General features: G+C 39.8%; 1 long non-coding RNA gene across 1 annotated transcript in view; it reads right to left on the bottom strand.

Annotated features, from left to right (window-relative positions):
- LOC123603205 overlaps positions 1 to 23,900 on the bottom strand; it is a 71,885-nt gene that overhangs the window by 38,105 nt on the left and 9,880 nt on the right. Inside the window, exon 2 of the long non-coding RNA XR_006714786.1 lies at positions 16,091 to 16,194. This is a non-coding gene — a long non-coding RNA (uncharacterized LOC123603205). The remainder of the gene's footprint in view (positions 1 to 16,090; positions 16,195 to 23,900) is intronic.

Below are 23,900 nucleotides of genomic sequence, written 5' to 3'. Positions count from 1 at the left end.
GAACAAGGTTAATAATGAAATGGGTAAACTGATTAGCAATGCCTATGGCAAAGAAGAACAGGGATCACCAGGTGTTTTATTTCTTGGTGAAGTTTAGTTGCCTTGGAGCTAACTACGGATCTCTTCAAGAAAAGTAAGAAACAGTTACAGGATATTGTTCTATTCAAGTTCAGGAGAACTACAAGTAGTTTTGATTTGCATTTCCTTAATGACTAACAATGTTGAGCATCTTTTCCTGACCTCATTAGTCATTTGTAGATCTTATCTGGAAAACTATTTAAATTATTTGCCCATTTTTGCATTATTTGCCCTTTTATTGTTAAATTATAAGGGTTTGTTACATTTCAGAAAAATAACAGAGGTTGATGAGGCTCTGAAGAAATTGGAACCTTCATACCTTGCGGATGGGAGAGAAAAATGGTGCCTCCTCTGTGTAAAGTATTTTGGCCATTCCTCAAAATGTTAAACATCGAGGTATTGGACCCAGCAATTCCTCTTAGGTACCTATCCAAAAGGACTAAAAACACGTTCACACAAGAATTTGTACACTAATCATGTTTATATAAAAACTTGTTCATAGCCACAGTATTCACGGTAGCCAAAAAAGTGGAAATAACCCAAATGCCCCTTAATGGATTAATAGGTAAACAAAATATGTTATGTTCACACAGTGGAAGATTATTGAAAAATAAAAAAGAATAAAGTACTGAGAGATAAACCTCGAAAACATTATGCTAAGTGAAAGTAGCCAGACACAAAAGGTCACATATGATATGATTTCATTCATATGAAATTCCTATTAAAATAGGCAAAGACAGAGAGAAAGCAGATGAGTAGTTGTGAGCAAATGGGGGGATTTGGGAGTGGCTGCTGAGAAGTAGGAGATATTCTGGGACACCTGGGTGGCTCACTCAGTTAAGCATCTGACTTTGGCTCAGGTCATGATCTCATGATTTGTGGGTTCGAGCTCCACGTCAGGCTCTGTGCTGACAGCTCAGAGCCTGGAGCCTGCTTCCGATTCTGTATCTCCCTTTCTCTCTCTGCCTCTCCCCTGTTCATGCTCTGTCTCTCTCTCTCAAAAATAAACAAACATTAAAAAAATTGAAAAAGCAAAACAGGTAGGAGGTATTCTGCAGGATGGTGATAGATATGTTCTGGAATTGGTTGATGATTGCACAATGTTGTAAATATCCTAAAACCAATGAATTCCACACTTTAAAATGGTATATATATATTTTTTTAAATTTTTTTCAACATTTATTTATTTTTGGGACAGAGAGAGACAGAGCATGAACGGGGGAGGGGCAGAGAGAGAGGGAGACACAGAATCGGAAACAGGCTCCAGGCTCTGAGCCATCAGCCCAGAGCCTGACGCGGGGCTCGAACTCACGGACCGCGAGATCGTGACCCGGCTGAAGTCGGACGCTTAACCGACTGCGCCACCCAGGCGCCCCTAAAATGGTATATTTAATATGAATACTATCTCAACAAACAAACAAACAAACAAACAAGAGATTGGTACCTAGTTGGCACCTAATTGTTTAGGGGTTCATTTATAGATTCAGTAGTACAGTTTTGCAACTCAGAGTGAACTTAGCATACCTCTTAGAGGCTGCAGTACCAGGAGCACAGCCTGTGAGTGGTTTCAATTCAAGAGAGATATTCCTGTTAGAGCCAGCTATTGAATGCAGAATTTAGTTCTAAAGGGAGGACTTCATTTCTGACACTGTTAATTGAGAATTGAGGTACGATTCTGCCAGACCAAAAAAGGAAGGAAGGAAGGAAGGAAGGAAGGGAGGAAGGAAGGAAGGAAGGAAGGAAGGAACAAAAGGGGGAAAAAACCCTTTTCTGCAAACTAGCCATTGTTTCTCTTTCAGAGAAGGGACTCAGTGGGAAGATTATTCTTATTACTCAGTTTTTTATTTTTTATTATTTTTTAAATGTTTATTTATTTATTTTGAGAGAGAGAAAGAGAGAGAGGGACAGAGACAGAGACAGTCCAAGTGGGGCAAAGAGAGAGAATCCCAAGCAGGCTTCATGCTGACAGTACAGAGCCCAATGCCACACTCGATCTCACAAACCGTGAGATCATGACTTAAGCCAAAATCAAGAGTCAGACACTTAACCAACTGAGCCACCCAGGTGCCCCACTTAGTTTTTTTTTTAAAGGTAAAATTTTTCTGAACTTTGTTTTGATTCATAAAGTCCAATTTTGTGTTAAAATTTTTTTGTTTTATATAAAATTCTGCTGCCAAGATTTCCTGGCAACTGATATTTTTTTATGTATGTATGTATGTATGTATGTATGTGTGTTAGGATAGCATTACCCTAATTAAATGGTGAAGAATGCACACCAGTTATTTGAAAAGTGTGCGTATTTGAGAGCGGGGACGATTCTGTGGTCAGGTCCTTTGGGGACAATGCATACTCTAATACCTTCTTAGAGAAGCCACAAAATTCTTATTATCATATGAAGACTTTGAGAAGTCTTGTAAAACCCAAACCCAAGACAAGACAAAAACAAGCCTTTCCAAATTTGTTTAACCCTGCATCCCAAGTTTCTTTGCCACATTTTTTTTTTTTTTAATGCCCTATGTTTGGTGCAACTCAGGTTCACAAATGGATGTTTATTATCTCTTTAAAAAAACTACATGCTCTACTGGTCCCTGGGCAGTAGTGTGGTCTTTGTATACAAAGAACAGTATTATATTCAGAGTAAGTGTGCCAAATCAGTGAGGTGTGGTATTAAAAGGAATGAGGTTTTATTTAAGAATATATTCAGTAAGAGGCACCTGGGTGGCTCAATCAGTTAAGCATCTGGCTTTTGATCTCAGCTCAGGTCATGATCTCAAAGTCATGAGATTGAGCCCTACATTGGGCTCTGCTCTGACAGTGTGTAGCCTGTTTGGGATTCTCTCTTTCCCTCACTCTCTGTCCCTTCCCTGCTCTCTCTCTCCCTCTCTCAAAATAAATAAACTTAAAAAAAAAAACATTCTGTAAAGGTTAAATGCTTTTTCAGTTCACCTTACAATGTTAGTATTGATTTTTTTTTAATTCTAATACTTTAGAAAAACTGCCCTATGGGAGAATGTAATCCTCATATAACCCGTTACATTTGTGGATTTTTTGCTCACAATGTATACATGTATACATTTTGGAAGATATTAAAATTAATGGTTATGCCCTATTAATGACACTGAAATTCTAATTTTGTGAGAAGTGGTGTTCATTAACTTTTTAGAAAATATTTTAACCCTAACTTGAACAGAGAATTTTTTAGGACAAAGCTTCCTGGCTCAGGTTAGTAAAGTTTGTTCCTCACTGTCAACATTGAGAACATACCAAGTGTGGAAAACAGACTATCAAGTTCCAGCTTGCAATTATCTCAAAATCATAATCTAATTTTTAGGCCTTGCAAAATACTACTAAGATTTCTACTGTAATCACTGTCCCCCCCCCCCCCCACAAATAGGCGGGACTACTCAACTCCAGCTATTAACATTATACTTTCGGCAAATAACGTTTAATATATGGTATACCCACCCTCAAGGATCTGATGGTCTAGTGGAAAGAAACAGACCAGTGAAGCCTTAATGATGGAACAGTATGTTCAATGCTGTCACAGATTATGCACATCTAAAGCAGACCAAGTTTAGAAAGGCTTCCTGGAATGAGTGACATATGAACAGAGTTTTAAAGAATGAGCAGGACTTAAAAAAAAAAAAAAAAAAAAGAATGATAAGCAAAAGAACTTTCAGGCAGGGGGAATATTAGAAATGAGACTGAAAAAGAAAAATACAAAATGCCTTTGGTCAATTAGTAGCTCTCTGTGGCTGTATACATACCCTGAAGGGTGCACACCTGGATGGATGTGCAAAATGACCAAAAGCTCCATCAGTAGTGGGAAGGCTATGCTCTGTTTGGAGCGGAGGGTGTAGAAAGAGAGTTTAGAAGAAAGAAGAAAATTAAAGGCTATGAAAATAATCTAAGAAAGAAAAAGTCCAAGTGAATTAAGGAGTAGAGAGAATGGAGAAGATAAAAAGCTTATTAAGGAGACAATATCCCCAGAAGGGGCACCTGGGTCGCTCAGTCATTTGAGAGTCTGTCTCTTGATTTCAGTTCTGGTCATGATCCCGGGGTTGTCGAATCAAGTCCCACATTGGGACATAGATATTCTCTCTCTCTCTCTCTCTCTCTCCCCACCCCCCCCCCCCCCCCGTTTCTCTCCCTGGCTCACGGTCTCTCTCTTAAAAAGAAATATGTATCTACTCCTGAAACCATTATTATGCTATATGTTTACTAACATGGATTTAAATAAAATTGAAAAATAAATAAAAATAAATAAATCTAGCATCAAATAAATAAACAAATAAAACTGAAAGCCTGTTATGAAATAAAAATACGAAGTACCTAGGCTACCTATCAGGCTTCTAGTTTGGGTTGGTGTTGTTCCCCAAGACAAAGAACAGGGAGAGAAGCAGGTCTGGAGGACAGAATCACTTCATTATTGACACATAGTATAAGGGGCCTATGAGCAAGACATCCTGGTCAAGTAATGTGAAGAAACAAGAATTATGATACACTGGGAAATAGGTCACGAGTGGGGTGGTGGACACTGCAGACTGGCTTGTCATTATTTCCAGGTCCCCTCTTGAATACATTCCTCGAATGCAAAGGCTGAAAACTTCAGGCTGCATTTCCCTCCTCTCTCGCAGGGAGGGTATCAGATCAGGATTTGGTTTTGCCAATTAGATGCACTCACATGAGCCTTGGATTCAAAATCGAGTAAGAGAAGGACAAGCTGGACTTGAGACTTGTCGTGACGGCCAGGACTTGGCAGAGGTGAAATGGTTCTAGAGAAAGAGAGGCGACAGCCACTTCCGATTCTATAGCTTGTGATCACAGCAGAGGTGGTAGGCCCTTGAACAGCCCGAGTCTTATGTATTGCTTTGATATGTTTTCCCTAGAAGTTTAGCCTATTCTATTTCTTCAGTTGTCCTAACCATTCTGGAAGAATGGTCAACATTTCCCTTTTATGTTAAACCAGATACTGCCTATTTCTGAAACAATGCACTTCTGAGTAACAGGGATGTGTGTAGCTCATGGAACTCTCAAGGAAATGGGAATCTGGGACAAATAATCCTACCTGGAAAGAAATGCATGAACATCAAATTATAGGAAACTGGTCCATGTAAACCATGGGAAAACAATTAATTTTCACATATGGTCATTTGATGGGAAATGAGGCTAACCCTTTGTTAGGCCTAGCAGCTATTACAATGAACCACTGGAGCATGAAGAGCACAATCTCACTGCCTCTAACTGTACTAGACAAAAAAAGAAAATAACCAACTCATAGTTTGATGTTCTCAGTACAAGGCACAGTCAGAGGTTGAGAGCACTGCGATTTTCCTGAAACAATCTTTTATCGCTGGCTACAGATGCTGGTGTAGCTGAACATCAGAAACATCTTAGTATCATGAAACATTAAAATACAGTGTAGAACAATGATGCTGAATGAAGAGGAGGGAATTGGGGATGATTACAAGGAATGTGAGATTTAGGCCTCAGAACTCCCCTTTGACACGCACATCCAGCTACGTTGGAATTCAGCGGCTCATCCCTCCAGGGGAGAATAGTTAGCCCAACACAAATTTGCTCTGAAATACAAAATTGTCTGTTGGAAGGGATTAGAGAGTTCCTGAGGCAACCAGAACATGAGAAATAAGATCACAAAGTGACCTGAATTCTGCTGTTCCCATCAAGGTATTTGACAATTCTTGTAGGGGGTACTGGGGAGGCAGGCAGGGAAACTAAGAGGGGCACCACAGAGAAGAAAGAGAGGGGCCCACACAGTGTTGGCCACCTGCGCAGATCCAGAGAGACAGACACCTAGACGTGGGGTGGCCAAGATGCAGAAGAGAAGCAAGGCACGGAGATGAGAGCCCTACCCAGCAAGGTGTCTCTCCTCGAAGCATCTGCACAGAGACGAAGAAGCCACACTGGAAAATTAAGGTAAATGCCCACCCATGAGGCACTACAAAGTTTTACCTCGATTCCGGACTAAATCTTAACCCCAATAGGTAACAACAACTTTACTGCACTGAGATAATTAGGATCAATCACCCAGTCAACATATATTCCTATCTAAATAGAGAACATGGATCTGAACATGAAAATAACCTCCAGAAGTTAAACAAGAAAAACAACAATGCAAAAAAATATTTGATTAGACGCTGCATAAATAAGACTAGCATAGGGACTACACATATTGAAAAGATGCATAACTTTATTAGATATCATGGAAGTGCAAATTTAAATCACAAGAAGATACTGTGCACACTCACTAGGATGGCTAAAATTATTTTTTTTTTTTTTCAGGAAACTAACTTTTATTTATTTATTTATTTTGTTACCCATCAGCATTTTATTTTTATTTTTTTTTTTAATATATGAAATTTCTTGTCAGATTGGTTTCCATACAGCACCCAGTGCTCATCCCAAAAGGTGCCCTCCTCACTACCCATCACCCACCCTCCCCTCCCTCCCACCCCCCATCAACCTTCAGTTTGTTCTCAGTTTTTAAGAGTCTCTTATGCTTTGGCTCTCTCCCATTCTAACCTCTTTTTTTTTTTTTTTTTTTCCCCTTCCCCTCCCCCATGGGTTTCTGTTAAGTTTCTCAGGATCCACTTAAGAGTGAAACCATATGGTATCTGTCTTTCTCTGTATGGCTTATTTCACTTAGCATCACACTCTCCAGTTCCATCCACGTTGCTACAAAAGGCCATATTTCATTCTTTCTCATTGCCACGTAGTACTCCACAGTTTCTTTATCCACTCATCAGTTGATGGACATTTAGGCTTTTTCCACAATTTGGCTATTGCTGAGAGTGCTGCTATAAACATTGGGGTACAAGGGCCCCTATGCATCAGTACTGCTGTATCCCTTGGGTAAATTCCTAGCAGTGCTACTGCTGGCTCATAGGGTAGGTCTATTTTTAATTTTTTGAGGAACCTCCACACTGTTTTCCAGAGTGGCTGCACCAGTTTGCATTCCCACCAACAGTGCAGAAGGGTTCCCGTTTCTCCACATAGGATGGCTAAAATTAAAAAGGCAGGCAACGCTAAGTATTAGCAAGAATGGGATGCAATGGGAATTTTCACACATTGCATGGAAAATTGCAAAGTGGTATAAAAAGCATACTCTGTAACCAAGTGATTTCATTTTCCAGTATATACCCAAGAATAAGCTGCACATATATTAACTGAAACACATAGGCAGATAATATTCAAAAAGCATTATTAGTTATAGTAATTTTGGAAATAATCCAAAAATCTTCAAATAGGTTGGCTAAATAAATTGCAGCATATTTATAAGATAAAATACCGTTGTGTATTGCTTCTCATGTGGGAGCCATCTTGGCGGTTTCTGGAAAACATTTCTGAGTGTCACAGCTAGGGGAAGTACTAATGGCATTAAAAATTTTTTTTTAATTAACCAATTTTAAGTTTTTCTTTAAATTTTAGTTTGTTAACATATAGTATAATACTCGTGTCAGGAAGTAGAATTTAGTGAGTCGTCCCTTACGTTTAACACTCGCTAGCGCTAACGGCATTTCGTGGGTAGAATCTAGAGACGCTGCTGAACATCTTACATTACACAGCGCGGCCCCTGTGACAAAGAATTATCTGCTCCAAAAGGTCCGTGGGGCCAAAGATGGGAACCCTTAGATATTAGTTTTCCATAACATCACAAATTACCACAAACTATCACAAACAACCACAACACGAGTGGCTTAAAACAACACAAATGTATTCTCTTACAGTTTTGTAGGCCAGACGTCCACTGCAGGCTGCCCTGGGCTGCAATCGCAGGGTTGACAGGCCTGTACTGTTTTCTGGAGGCTCTAAGGGAAGAACCTTTTCTAGCTTCTAGAAGACACTCAGTTTTCATTACTGTATTTTATACTTTTTAAATTTTGTGGCCCCTAGACCACTTCCTTCATCTTCAAACCTAGCAAATCCGGCTGAGCCCTTCCCACAAAACTATCTCTGACCCACGGTTCCTCCTCTTCCACTTTTAAGGACCCTCATGATTACCTTGAGCCCACCTGGAGAATCAGAATAATCCCCCTATATTAAGGCCAGCTGATTAGCAACCTATTTCCATCTGCGAATCAATATTCCTTTGCCTTGTGCTGTAACTCAGTCACAGGTTCTAGGTGTTAGCATGTTGACATCTCTGGAAGACACAATTGTGCCTACCTTACCCCTCTAGAAAGCAACGAAAAAGACTGCACCACGACTGCACAGAGCAGAACTCCTGGATCTCACAAACATGATGGTGAATGGTTGACACAAAAGAGTATTTACATTATGGTTCCGTTTGTACAGAGTTCAAAAACAGGCCAAACTCAGCCTATTTTTAGTTTGATGGGGATTGAATCATGATTTTCTGATCCCGCAGGGAGCGTCCTGACCATAACACAGGTGGTAGAGCCAGCCCTTTAGTAAAAGCTTTCTAGTTACCAAACAGCATCCTGATGCTACACTTGACCGGTCAGAACTGGGATAGCAGCTTTCTGTTAGCATATTCTGAGGGTGGCTTTGGGGCTTTTCTAGAAGTTCACCCTCACCTCCATTTCTTCAGCCCTCCCAAACATCCTGGAAGTGATTTAATCCTCTAAAATAAATCCCTTTCTGCTTAAAGTAGCTCGAATGGATTAGATGCTCTGTAACTGAAAATTCACCATTATGAGGCATTAACAATAGCTGAATGAAAGCTCTTTGTCGGTCAGCTTGAAGTATGAAGCATTGCGGTAATACTTTATAAATATTATCCCATTTAATCCTGACAATTATTAGGTATTATTATCATCTATCTTAAGTGATACAATTAAGAATCAAAGAGAGGAAGTTACTTATCCACAGCGAATTATGGTGGTGTTAGGAAGCAAATTCAAACCTGGGTGGGTCAGGCAATTCTTGCACTTTGCTGCTCAGTTTCATCGGCCTTTCAGACTGGAAACATAAGGTCTTCCAATAAAGACTCAAATAGCTCAAAGGAGCATGGAGACCTTGATTCCCAGCTCCCCCCATTGACGAGCTACGATGGTGTACCACTCATAACACTTGATGTAAACAATAGATTCTGTTCTGACTAGTTGAATCAGAAAAGCGATGTATGAAGAATAACAGATGGTTAATGAATTCACCGGGATACTTTGGGGGCAAAAAGAGACTCAAAACTAAGCTTTTGCTGGTAACACTGCAAAACATGACATGGGAATGGACTGTGAAGGAAACTGTGCCCAGTGCCTCTGCTGGGTGCCAAAGAGCAGACGTTCAGCGTGACTGCACAGCCACCAGGGCTAATTGTGCTTGTGCGCCCAGCAAGCCCAGCACTGCCACCTGTGGGAAGCCAGTGCTGTCCCTGCTCCTACATCCCGCATCCACTTGTTCCCCCTCGTTTCTGACTAGAAGGCTCAGCAGGTGTGTCTGACTGTGGTGCTCTGGTCACCTGCCTTCACACTCTCTGCAAAGGAAGCTAACAATTTGCTTCTGATTTTCACGTTGTAAATGTCATACCGTAGACATTTCCCCCGAAAAGAAAAGCCCTACAAAGATGGTGGGGAACGAAGAACGTGATAGATATCTATCACAAACAAGGTTTAAGTTTAGTACCTACTGTATTTTGTACCGACATACTGAAAGAGTGAAGAGTTTACTAGTCCTGTTTCGCATCGGTAATTACAGCTGGATGGCATTTACTGATAACATTTTGAGAACCTGTCATTGGCTCTGCTCTGTGGAAAATGAGCTGCTAGTTTAAAAGAAAAGTGTTTCTTTAATGAAAAATTATGGTAGACAGTGTTCACTTCACCAGTTAGCCACCTCACAAATGAATAAAACAAATGGTCATTAGCATGCTGCTGATTTCTCAGTTGTGCATAATTCTGTTATAGTTTTGAGCCTATAGAGGCTTCCTTGTGTTTGTAATGGAATTTTTTTATACACAGATGTTAGAGTACTGTCATGAAAATAATTGAAGAATTATGAATTGGACATATAAATTTTAATCACCAGCACTTTTAATTAGGCTCATTTTATTTTTCTTCTGAACATATGATTTTCCGTGATGATTTCACTTCACTAATTCTTTATAGACCTTTAAAAGATCACTGTTAATAACTACAGTGTATATTTAGGATTTCAAAGTTCCACTCTCTAGATATAGATAAACAGATGAACTGAGCACATCTTTACATCAGTCAAATTTCAGTTCCTTTCTCAGAGCTCCCACAATTGGTGACTCTCCCCTGCTTTCCCAATTTCACTGGCTTGAAAATAAATGCGGTCAATACACAACCCCTCATCAGGGAGAAACTAGGAAAACATATTTTTCTGTGGGTTAAAAATGATTTATTTTCATCCATATTTTTCAGGAACTTTTTTATATGTTAGTCTCTGGCCTAAGTGGTATCGATTTAGCTGCCATGGCCTTATTAACATGAGCATTTTAAGACTTGTTTCAAGGGGCGCCTGGGTGGCGCAGTTGGTTAAGCGTCCGACTTCAGCCAGGTCACGATCTCGCGGTCCGTGAGTTCGAGCCCCGCGTCAGGCTCTGGGTTGATGGCTCAGAGCCTGGAGCCTGTTTCCGATTCTGTGTCTCCCTCTCTCTCTGACCCTCCCCTGTTCGTGCTCTGTCTCTCTCTGTCCCAAAAATAAAAATAAACATTGAAAAAAAAAATTAAAAAAAAAAAAAAAGACTTGTTTCAAATGGGATGGGAGCTAGCTCTTTATTTCCTTTTTTAAGAATGGTAAGCTTGGGTACCCAGGTGGCTCAGTCAGTTAAACGTCCAACTCTTGATTTCTGCTCAGGTCATGATCTCATGGTTCGTGGGTTCAAGCCCCACATCTGGCTGTGCACTGTATCAGCACAGAACCTCCTTGGAATTCTCTCCCTCTCTCTCTGCCCCTAACCCACTCTTCCTCTTTCTCTCTCCCTCAAAATAAATAAATAATTAAAAAAAATAAAAAAGAATAGTAAGCCTGCTTTATATTAAAAAATAGTAAAAGAGTTCATTAATTAAACAAACAAGTATGACCTTTCTTGGATTTGTCTGATAGGAAGCAGATGCTAAAAATATAGAGATGGGTGTTAAATGGACCAGTTGGCACAAGGTACTAACATTTACACAAGGAAGACAGACATAGGGCAATAACTATATAAATAGACCAATAAGCCACTTTGTTGGGTAGATTAATATTCCCTGTAACAAAATCCTGACCCATCTTATGTTCCTTCCTCCCCAGTTATCCTATCACTTCCCTCCTTCCCTTTTTTAAAATGTTTTTTATTTATTTATTTTTTTGAGAGAGAGAGAGAGAGAGAGAGAGAACAAACAGGGGAAGGGCAGCGAGAGGGGGACAGAGGATCTGAAGTAGGCTCCACACTGACAGCAGGAAAATCATGACCAGAGCCAAAGTCGGATGGTCAACAGAATGAGCCACCCAGGGGCCCCTCTCTTTCTCTTTTAAGTAAATTGTTTTGAAAGTTGCTCTGGAAAATTTTCCAGCTTCTGCTTCATCTAAAACCATTTATGTGTGAATTCTGCCAACCTGTTCCCCGACAAGGTCACTGAAACTTCTCTCACCAAAGTCACCATACTCCTCTTCTTACTTGGTCCTGTGGCAGGATTTGCCAGATGTCCTGCTGACTGCTCTGTTCTTATGGAAACACTTGACCCTTCCTTTCTGTGACACTTCACTGCCCTCAATTCCTTCCTGTGTTTACACATTTCATTTGGGCCTTTTTGCAAACTCTTCTATTTGTGTCTATCTTTTCAGGTTGCTCTTTCTTGGGAATTGGTCCTAACTGTCCTCTTATTGTGTATATTCCCTGGGACATTTCAACCATAGTTACTGCTTAAGTGGTCATTTACACATTAAAAACTCAAAGCTCCAACACATCACTCATCATCCATTTCCTGAAACCCACACTCACTATCCAATTGCTATGGACCATGATATCTGGAGTTAAGAGCACCCTGGCATAGCACTTTCCCCAAATGTTCACAAGTGAGCTCATGTTTCAAAACAGTGATTTTAAAACATTTTGCTTTCAGTCTTAACAGCTATTGAGCCCTGCAGAGCTTTTCCATTTGTGCATTATATCTACAAAATTTTGCCACAGAGCCTTTGAAAACTTTAAAATTTATTTATTTATTTGGAGCGACTGGTTGGCTCAGTCGGGTGTGTCTCCAATTTTGGCTCAGGTCATGATCTCTGGTTTGTGAGTTCCAGCCCCACATCAGGCTCTGTACTAACAGCTTAGAACTGGGAGCTTTGGATTCTCTGTCTCTCTGTCTCTCTGTCTCTCTCTCTGTCCCTCCCCTGCTTGTCCTCTCTCTCTCTCTCTCTCTCAAAAGTAAAGAAACATGAAAAATTTTTAAATAAAAAAATAAAATGTATTTATTAAAAAATAAACCCATTACACATTAACCCATATAACATTTGTATGAAAAAAAACTGTATGTGGAAAGCAAAAAGCTTAGTGAGAAAAGTAGCATTGTTTTTAATTTTTTGCAACTCTCTATAATATATGGTCAAACACAAAATAGGTTGATTCTCATATCTGCTTCTATATTCATTCTGGAAAATTCAGCGGTGCACTACCAAGAGTAAATGAGAATTAAAAAAGCAAATGACATGAAAATATTAATGTAAAATTGACTTTTACCTCACTGACCCCCTGAAATAGTTTGAGAGAGCTTTAGGGATGCCCAGATGACATTTGAGAACCACTGATACGAAGTATTACTAGAACCAGTGAGGGAATGGCTGAGTTGACCTACATTAAGGATCTCAGCTAGATAGTTGTAACAGAGGATCAAAATAAATACATAGTGCTGGTAAAAGTGGGGTTGAAAAGGGTGAGCATGGGCCCAAATTGGGAAAGGAAGGATAAAAGTCAGAGAGAAACTGTCTGACCAAACCAGATTGTGGATTAAGTATACATACGAGAGGGTTCTGAGGGCCCACCTAAGATGGAAGGCCCATGACTTAATGATGTCTATGAAGGTACTGATGAGATGGAGGGAAAACGACACAGCTAGGATAATAACCAAGACATAAGAGCCTACACTAATGTGAGTTAAGGGGACAAGACATATTGTGGACAACAGAAAGAAGAGTCAAGAGCATGGAATAAAGATAAAAGTACAGGAACCCTGACTGGGCAAGGAAGCCACCTTTCAGAAAAAGGGTAGGCATCCCAGTGTTCAATTTTGACTACAATCAGCAGGGGCCCAGCATTTTAAATATGATGCATCACATGAAACACCAAGACAGAAACATCTCAAGAGTTGGGTACCACAATGCAAAAAGCTTTCAACCAGGAAGATGGTGCAATTTGGTTTAGTAATCTAATGGATATAGAAACAATGGATGGCTCCAGTTCAGGATTTTCTGTGGGTCTTTTTTCCTGATGTGTCCAGCTAGATGACCACAAAAGAAAGGTTTCCAGTTGTTCCAGCTGTTCTAAATCGCCCCAAGAGTAGAACCACCACCAACGGCCAGATTATGCATTTACACAAAGCTCCAGGCCATCAGGCCAGGAGCAGCTGAAGCTCTGTCCTTGCTCTGCTTGCCAAGTTATAGACCTGACTGGTGGTCATCGTTCAGACAGTGGCTTTTCTAACACCATCCTAGAAGGGGGGTGTTTTTCTAATTTGCAGCAACATGTCACAGGGGCAAGCTGTGGCCTTGCATGAGAGAAACGTTTTCAAAACTGAACAGCATGATGGTGCTTCAGAGGCCAAATGACATCTTTTCTCCTGGTAAGAAGAAAAGACCTAAAACAAAGTTACCACGGCAGGAAAATCTAGTTCTTGTGTTAACAAACACACAAAGAGTTGGTGTTTGTGAAAGCAAAGCATTAGCTATAATCTTTAACTGTTATCTTGTAATTTGTCATTTATATCTAGCTACACACAAAAAAGAGATCACCTAATTAGAACTTTAGCAGAACTGGCACCTTTGGAGGACCTTGAAGGGATGGTTGAGCACTAAGACAGCCAGGAAATCTTGATGACCAGCCCCCTTCATCATCGTCTCATGTTTCTATTTACAAATCCCTTGAGCTCATCCAAGATAAGTGAAGGCCCAGTTTCAGAAACCAGAGTGTGTAGAATCTATGCCCTGGAAACAATTTCCACAAGGCTATGACTGTGGCAGCTGAGGTATGTGGTCGTACTGAGAATACTTAGCATCATTTGAGTAATCTGATTTCTTTCCCAGAATTATCACACAAATCAATAAGAATTCTTAAGCATCTTGCATGTGTAGGGGATATTCTTTTAAGTCTGTACATACGTATAGCTTTCCCAGCTTCCCTTCTTGGGTAGTGGAGCGGGGATTACTCCTTTCCTAAACTGTATAATTTGGGAGGAATTGTGGGGCCCAGTCTATTCCTCATCAACACAAAGGTGGGTGCATGACCCATGCCAGAAAATCAGACTTTCTACTCTTGGAGTTACACAGTAATTACACAGAAACACCCAGAGGCAGAAGGAAATTGGAGAGGTTTGTCTGATTCCTGAGTCTTTGCTATTAAAATACCTGAAACTATTCTGTTTAGTCTGCTTTAAGGTTTAGTTTTCCTATTTGTCCTTTGATTTTGTAAGCTACATACTTTTCTTCCACCACATTCTTTTCTCCTCCTTAAGTGAAGCATGATTGTTTTCTGTTGATTATAAGCAAAGAAATGTAACAAAATTAGATAGAAAAATCGGGTTCTAGCAAAATACTCTCAGGAAAATGTGATTTGGATTTGGTTTTTGGATGAGATGCAGTAAATGTAGCAAGATTTCTGGATGAGGAGAGAGCCGCTCATGGCCAATCACAGCAATCAGGATGAATCAGTCTATTCGGACTAGTGACCTGGACCACGTGCCCACTGAGAATGACACTCTGGGATCAGGTGTTCGTCTGCAAAGCTAATTGAAATGTGATAGAGAATGCCAGACAGTGTGGTGGAATATTTGGTCCTGATGGACAAAGCTAGAGAAAACAAACTCCTAATGTACAATACTCAGTGAAAACATAGGATGAGACCACTAGCCTCCTGTGACAGTGCTAAAAAAAAATTATTATTGACTCCAGCAGTAGGTTAGAGATCACTGAAAATGAAAATGAAAGAATGATTTTTTCTGAGTTGCTGAATTATAGAAGCCTATGGATTAATAACCTTGTCAGAGTTTTTCAGGTGAAAGTTAGAGCTTTGATCAAATAAGAGTGAGATTTGGATAACTGAAACAATGAAATAGGCGATGGTTTTGAAGGCCTTGAAAGCCCTGGACCACTAAATGCATCTGAAATAATTTTTTTTTTCAAGTTTATTTATTTATTTTGAGAGAAAGGGACAGAAAGAGAGAGAGGAAAGAAAATCCCAAACAGTCTCCTCCATGTCAACGCAGAGCTTGACAGCCCATCACAGGCTTGATCGCATGAACCATGAGATCATGACCTGAACCAAAATCAAGAGTTAGGCTTAATGGACTGAGCCACCCAGGTGCCCCTCTGAAATGATTTTCGCTGCTACTCTCTTGGATGAATAAAATGTGCCTCCCTGAAGAAGAAAAGCTAAAGCTTCTACTAGTGCCTTATTCTAAGTAAGCAGGATTTTAAAAATCTCAACTTTGCTTAGGTGATAAAATGAAAAATAAGACTAAAAATTATTACAAGAATTCATAAATGTAAAGTGCCTGGGGAAATGAATATTTTGCTTAACCAAGGATGATGAAAATAAATTTTTGGATTAGGCTAAATTTTTTATGAGAGAACTTTTGAGAGTTTCTATATCAAACATGGGAGCTCTATTTAGACGTAAACATTTTCCAGGTTCATTAAGACAACTTAGAGTGAACACAGACCATAAGGAGCAAAGGAGAACAGAAACATCTTGACATAATTTGGAAGACAGACTTGAAAGAGTTTGGGACACAAAAGTTCTAGATTGAAAATCCCATGCTTTCAAAAAAACAAAAATAAAAACAAAAACAAAAACAAAACAAAAAAACAACTCTACCTCATTCCAGGGCTTTCACACTTGAGATGAAGAACAGATTGATGAGAGAGGGATGAGAATCTTTAAAAACAATTTTGATGGATGTTCATTCCAGGTCAGGAATTCTAGTGGAAAAGATGGAAATTGAAATGGACAAAATGGGTGACTCAGTAGGTTAAGCATCAGACTCTTGATTTTGGCTCAGGTCATGATCTCACTGCTCTTGAAATCAAGATCTGCGTCTACTTCCAGCATGGAGCCTGCTTGCGATTCTCTCTCTCCGCCTTTTCTGCCCCTCCCCACTCATGTGCACATGCTCTCTCTCTCTCTCTCAAAATACATAAATAAACTTGAAAAAAAAGAAATGGGCAAAATTGGACTCTATGATTTTAGCAAAAATGGGAAGACCGTGGAGGGCAGTGCCTATATAGTGGCAAATGGAGAAGAATGGGAAGAGATGGTGTCTCAGGGAATGATTGACACTCAGAATTCTCTAGAAGGGTTACATAATTATAGAGGCCCACCAAAATAAAATATTCAGAAAGTAATTTAGGCTTTACTTAAATTGTAAAAACCCCAAATTCTAGGTCTGGTAAACAGAGGCCTGATTTGAGTCTTAACAGTAGGAAGTCCCAATCACTACCTAGGTCTCGTGCCTGAGTTATATTAAGAGTCAGAAGGCTTTGGATAAAGAAGTAGTCATGTACCATTAAGGAGGTGTTAAGAATTCATCAAATTAACACTTAAGTGGAGCACAGGATACAGATGGTAGGTTGTGGTGGTTCAGCAACAAACCTCAAGAGACAATGAAATACCAATGTTGATTACTCATAGGTACTGGGGGAAGTACCCCAGCATACCTTGGGGCCATCACATGGGGAAGTCAAGGCAGAGTGCAGACAGAGAGCCCGGACCTGGGCACATGCCTTTATTAAGGTATATGGGTGGAGTACTTTGGAGTTCCCAGGTTCAGTCCAGATTGGTCAATTCAAACTGAAAGAGGAGGGTTTTGGGAATCCCCATGGTCAGGTCTTACCTAAGGGGCATACTATGGGAAGGCCCTGGGAGGCAGGGGAGGCTATTGATCACAAGAGCTATTGGAAACATCAGATCATGAACTTGCACTTGCTGGTGACTCTGTGGGCTATTATCTAGAGCATGTGCGTGCAAGCACATGGGGGTGGCGGTGGTGTGCTTGTGTCAGTTTAAGATCACTTCAGGTTGCTTGGCCAAACAAAAGGGATGCCAAGGCAGCAATAGCATGGGGGAGATTAGCTAAACTCATGACAGAGAGACACTGTGGTAACGCACAGGTGTGTACCTCCATCTACTTTTTCCTAAAGAAACTCGAGTAAGGAAGGACTGGTAGCTGAGAGATGACATTACTTTCTGGAGGTCTAGGGTCCCAGTTCAGCCAGATAGACCCAACGGGCATTACCTGGCATGAAAATGTGCCTAAGCTAAGTTTGTTTCATGGTACATGAAGGGGATCTTCAGTATTCTTTGTGGTTATTTCCCAAGTCCCTTATTGTATAGTTGGAATACATATCTCAAGCAACTGCAAGAATTCTTTACCCATAAAATAAGTCCTTTGGTCTCTTTTGTTCTCCCAAACTAGCAAATTCAAAGTGAAATAATTTCACTGGGGGAAATGCAACATTGGTATCTACAGTCTGATCACATCCTCATTAAATTCCACAGATGGGGAATTAGAAATACTGAAAAGTCTTCGGGAATGGCAAAGGGTTATTATAAACCTAATCAGATGATGACGTGAATTGCTGTTTGTGTTTCAGATGTGGTTTTCTTACTGAGGCAAATTAATGCAACTCCCGGCACATGGTAGGAAACTATGTCAGCTGAATATATTTGTCTATTTTTATAAATAGCATAACAATTTTGCTTTAACCTAGCAGCACAGACTACACCCTTACCATCTAGACTCAGATTTATTTACTCTTATAACAAATGCTACTTTCTACTTTGGACTGAGATTTGTCACGGCAGTATACCACGGGCCTTCGCAGTGTGGTTTACATATTGATAACATCATGCCTGTATGCCTCGGAGAATAGGAAATAAGAGGGACTCTAGATGTCTTGGTGTTGTTTCTGATGGTGAAACCTTTGGTCAGATTTCCCTATTTAAATCCAAAATCACTTCACACATAAAATTAAAGACTTCTCTCTCTCTCTCTCTCCCCGCTTCACTTCCCTCCAGGAAAAAGAAAGGATATAATAGTAGCAAATAGCAAATGTAAGAGAGTAAAATACAGCATTTCAGAAAAATTAATTTACATGTTGTAGCAAATGGAATGTGTGACATTTTCTGCATTCTTCTAAGAAATACATGTCTTAAATAATGACATTTTATATCAATGACACTTATAAAGGACAGGAAGGACCTGCACAATGAGCCTTCCTTATATGAAGCAGTGAAGATTTGGTAGAACTCACCTGTGAAACCATCTGGGCCTGGTGCCACATGTATTTCCTTAGGGAATTAACCATTCAGCCTGTTTTCAAATTTATTCACATAATTCTACAAAATATAATCTTAGTATTAAAAAACCCCTTCTATTTAAAATATTATTGCCCATTTTATCACTATTTTGTATATCTGTGCTTTTGCCTTTTTTCCCTTGATCAAGTTAGCTATATTTTTTTGTTAGTTTGAGCTATTTTGCTGATCTTTTCCAAAACGAAGTATTTTCATTTATTAAGTTTTCTAGTTTTTCTATCCTCTAACTCATTAATTTCTGTCCCCTCTCTGGTATTTGTTTTTCTTTTAGTTCTATCTTTTGCCAGGTACCAATAATATCCCATTCAAAAAAGAAAATTTGGCAATATGAAGAGCTCAGAATTATTGTCTTCCTGCCAAGAGATGGTAAAGATAATTAGAACAAAATGTTTTCTTATTAAAGTCTTGTGTATTGTGCCTAATAAAGTATTATCTGATTCATTAAACATTTATATTACCAAAAATATTTTGAAAGCCTTAGTCTGGACATAACTTATATTAACTAATAAAAGAAATACGTCAGAAAAGGAAATGGTTTTGCCTGAAAGGCATATTTATCACAATATTTTAAAAAGCTTTACTTGCCAGGGCTCCTGGGTGGCTCAGTCAGTTAAGCGACTAACTTCGGCTCAGGTTATGATCTCACAGTTCATGAGTTTGAGCTCTGAGTCAGACTCGGTGCTGACAGCTCAGAGCCTGGATCTTGTTTCAGATTTTGTGTCTTTCTCTCTCTGCCCCTCCCCACTTGTGGGCTCTCCATCTCTCTCTCTCAAAAAATAAACGTTAAAAAAATAAATAATTTTATTTATCAGTGACAAAAGAATGTTGAGGAAAATATATCTCACTGTTTTATATTTTATTCTTATCAGAACATTCAATTTATAAAGCTTATTAAAATGCAGATTTTAAGGCAGTCTATGGGTCTTACTTCATTGGAAAAGAGTGGGAAATTACATGAAAAATACTGAAGTGATGGGAAAAGAAGCATGTTTACTCTCAGGCTGATAAACTAAACAACAGAAAATGAAAACATTACTCTTTTTTTTTCTGTTGTCTTTTTCTGAATGTAAAATGAGTTCTCTCTTTCATCTCTCTGAATCTTCATAATACTCAGCACATTATTAGAGTCATGAATTGTTAGTGCACGTGTGTGTGTGTGTGTGTGTGTGTGTGTGTGTGTGTTTACTTTGATTTTTCAATCTAGGCTGTAATCCTAAAAGGACAATGGCCAGCATTCTCTTTGGGCTCACCTGAACTCCAAGCTAAGTACCAGGCATACTGTGGCTAATGAACACAGAATATATTTCATTCACCTAAAAGAAAATCTTTTAGTTATCCACTTTGTCATGTTCATCCTGTGTTCCTAAATTAAAAAGTAAAAGCCTATCATCAAATTCCATATAAAGTAAATTCTGGGTCAATTACACCCATTGCTAAGGCTGTAAACAGTGAGAAAGACTTGTGGCTATGCGATGCTTTTCCATGGTGATGCAAGGACAGGCAGATACTGGAAAACAACATCCTACTCAGGGAAAAGAAAAAAGGACAGAGATGTGTTGGCCCAGAAGTAGGTGAACACTAAAGACTGAAGATAAAATTCCTCACCTATTTCATTTATCTATCTATCTATATATTTTTTTGTGGTGGGATTTAATTTTTTTTTTATTTTGAGAATGAGAGAGTGTGTGTGTGTGTGTGTGTGTGTGTGTGTGTGTGCATGGGGGAGGGGCAGAGAGAGAGAGGGAGAGAGAGAGAACCTCAAGAAGGCTCCACATGACCTGAGTCGAAACCAAGAGTCAGATGCTCAACTGTATGAGCCACCTAGGTGCCCCAGGATTTTTTTTTCAAAATTTTATTTAAATTCTACAGGAGTAGGGGCGCCTGGGTGGCGCAGTCGGTTAAGCGTCCGACTTCAGCCAGGTCACGATCTCGCGGTCTGTGAGTTCGAGCCCCGCGTCGGGCTCTGGGCTGATGGCTCAGAGCCTGGAGCCTGTTTCCGATTCTGTGTCTCCCTCTCTCTCTGCCCCTCCCCCGTTCATGCTCTGTCTCTCTCTGTCCCAAAAATAAATAAACGTTGAAAAAAAAATTTTTTTAAATTCTACAGGAGTAGAATTTAGTAATTCATCACTTACATATAACACCCAGTGCTCATCATAACAATTGCCCTCTTTACTACCCATCACTCATCTAGCCCATCCCCCACCTACCTCTGTTCAATAAACCTTCAGTTTGTTCTTTATCTTTAAAAGTCTCTTCTGGGGGCGCCTGGGTGGCGCAGTCGGTTAAGCGTCCGACTTCAGCCAGGTCACAATCTCGCGGTCCGTGAGTTCGAGCCCCGCGTCAGGCTCTGGGCTGATGGCTCAGAGCCTGGAGCCTGTTTCCGATTCTGTGTCTCCCTCTCTCTCTGCCCCTCCCCCGTTCATGCTCTGTCTCTCTCTGTCCCAAAAATAAATAAATAAACGTTGAAAAGTCTCTTCTGGTTTGTTTCCCTCTCTCTCTTTCTCTCTCTCTTTTTCCCCCTTCCCATATGCTCATATGTTTTGTTTCTTAAATTCCACATCTGAGTGAAATCATATGATATTTGTCTTTCTCTATTTCTTTAATTTTTTAAATATGGGATTTCTTATGGTTAACAGTGTACTGATGATAAAAATTTCAACATAAGTAAACTGATACAGTAAGTCTAGCCTTCATGCACCTGAGTATTCCAAAATGGCCTGAGATTCTACATTGTCAATTTAGTCACTTAAAGAACTTGCCTTTTTCTATTCCCAACAGAATTTTTTTTCATATTCTTTTTTTTTTTTTAATTTTTTTTTTTCAACGTTTACTTATTTTTGGGACAGAGAGAGACAGAGCATGAACGGGGGAGGGGCAGAGAGAGAGAGACACAGAATCGGAAACAGGCTCCAGGCTCTGAGCCATCAGCCCTGAGCCTGACGCGGGGCTCGAACTCACAGACGGCGAGATTGTGACCTGGCTGAAGTCGGACGCTTAACCGGTTGCGCCACCCAGGCGCTCCATTCATATTCTTATTTTCTTCCAAGTAGATGACTGAGCCCAGAGCTGGAGATAATAATGGTCAACTTCTCTATCTCAAAGAATTTATAATAAGGCAGTGGTTAACTTCCCATCTTGGGAGACTGTCCTCATAAGATAATTTCACATTGGAAAACCACAGAACTGAACATTAAGTTATGTTTAACATATTCATTAGGAGACACTGCATTACAAAAAAAGAAAAAAGCAATACACCCTTTAGAATGGATATTAAATGGAGATTAAAGATTTTAGAAATGCTTAGACAATTGTTTTGAGCAACCAACAATTTCTACCAACACATATCCAACACAAGAGGGAGAGAGAAGAAATATTGTAATGATAACAGCATTTAAATGCACTCAGGAACAACTGAGGCAAAAAATAATTTAAAGAAATCATAAATCTAGAAATGCCCAGATTACTTTTTTTTTTAATTATTAAAAAGTACTGTTTTCTGTCTATAAGATGCTTTGCTACATGTACTTTTCATTATTCCTCAACTTCAGATGGCTGAGACCCTCCAAAGCTAACCTGATCTTCTAATCTAGACAACAATGGTGGGGTTTTTCTATCTATGAAAATACTCCTTCTTATTCAATGCTAGGGAGGGACTGGATGGCTTCAGTGTCCAGTGGGCTAATGGTAAGAGATGGTCATCCTGGGGCAATCAGACACTGATATTTTCTGCATTGCATATGAAGCATCCAGCTGAAAAAAACCAGAATTAATGCCTTACCTCCAGAAGATGAGTCTAAATTTAATCATTTCTGAGATCTTAATCTAAGGATTTTTACATTTTTTTTTTGCTAGTATTGCCTAATGGATTTGTTAAGAATGCAGATTTCTAAAACCCATTCCCAGAGTCCATGATTCTAGAGCTCAAAACGCCATTTTTTTTTTAAAAGAGCTTTCTATTTGGTTCTAACCTAAACAGTCTATGTAGCACATTTTGATATTGGTTTAAACTACATTCTGGATACCTTATAACCTTAGATAATCAATTACTGTACTATGATATTTCACACAAAATGTCACATCATATAATTTCTATATTATTTCTACTGCCATGGATGACAAGCTTTAGAAGCATTGTAGACATTGAGGAAATGGAATCTGAAAGAGGTTCTCTGATATTTCATAAAGGTTTAAGAAACAGGTTAAGGTCAATTGATGGGACTGTTGTGTTTTGTTGATGTTACTAGCTCACTGGTATGTCTGTCTGGTGACTTCTTTTCCTCACTGTGGTTTTTCCTACAGTAAACATAGACAAAGAGATAAAGTCCTAGATAAGTTTGTCACCTTTAAATGTCTTCCTGTTTGGGGCGCCTGGGTGGCGCAGTCGGTTAGGCGTCCGACTTCAGCCAGGTCACGATCTCGCGGTCCGTGTGTTCGAGCCCCGCGTCGGGCTCTGGGCTGATGGCTCAGAGCCTGGAGCTTGTTTCCGATTCTGTGTCTCCCTCTCTCTCTGCCCCTCCCCTGTTCATGCTCTCTCTCTGTCCCAAAAATAAATAAACGTTGGAAAAAAAAAAATTTAAATGTCTTCCTGTTTGCTGAGGCCACCCCTTATTTACATTCCAGCTTCATGCTGTAAGCGGCCTAACGTAACCATGAACAGAACTGCTGAAGACTTATGAGAAAATCCTGAGTTTTGGACCTTATTTTGTTGAACCTTGTTCAAGTGCAAAGTTTTGGTCAGAATTTTGAACAAATACAGGCAGTCATGTTGTTTCCATCCTACATTTGGCTCATAGTTGGCTCATAAGACAACTAAAACGCTGGCTCCCTCAATTAGCTTTGTTAAAGATTCGTTATGGCCACTGGCAATACCACCTTAGACTTAAGCAAGCAAGACCCTTGCTCTGGCTACTCCTCAGAGGGTACCATGCTTTAGAGTTTCTTCCTCAAAAATTTATAACTCCCAGGGCACCTGGGTGGCTCAGTCGGTTAAGCGTCCGACTTCGGCTCAGGTCATGATCTCACAGTTCGTGAGTTCGAGCCCCATTTCAGGCTCTGTGATGACAGCTCGGAGCCTGGAGCCTGCTTCAGATTCTGTATCTCCCTCTCTCTCTGCTCTTCCCCTGCTCATGTGCTATCTCTCTCTCAAAAATAAAGATTAAAAAAATATTTTTTTTTAATTTATGAGTCCCCTTCTGGTACCTGAAACCAGACTGTGCCAGCAATGTCATCTAGGCTGAAGCTCTATGCCCAGCTGAGGACCTAGTGGATCCAAGTCCCCATTTTTTCCTTTGGGGAGCCCTCTGACCCTATA

The sequence above is a fragment of the Leopardus geoffroyi genome, chromosome A1, assembly GCF_018350155.1.
Source record: "Leopardus geoffroyi isolate Oge1 chromosome A1, O.geoffroyi_Oge1_pat1.0, whole genome shotgun sequence".
NCBI lineage: Eukaryota > Metazoa > Chordata > Mammalia > Carnivora > Felidae > Leopardus > Leopardus geoffroyi.
This window is presented reverse-complemented; position numbering and strand designations above follow the sequence as displayed.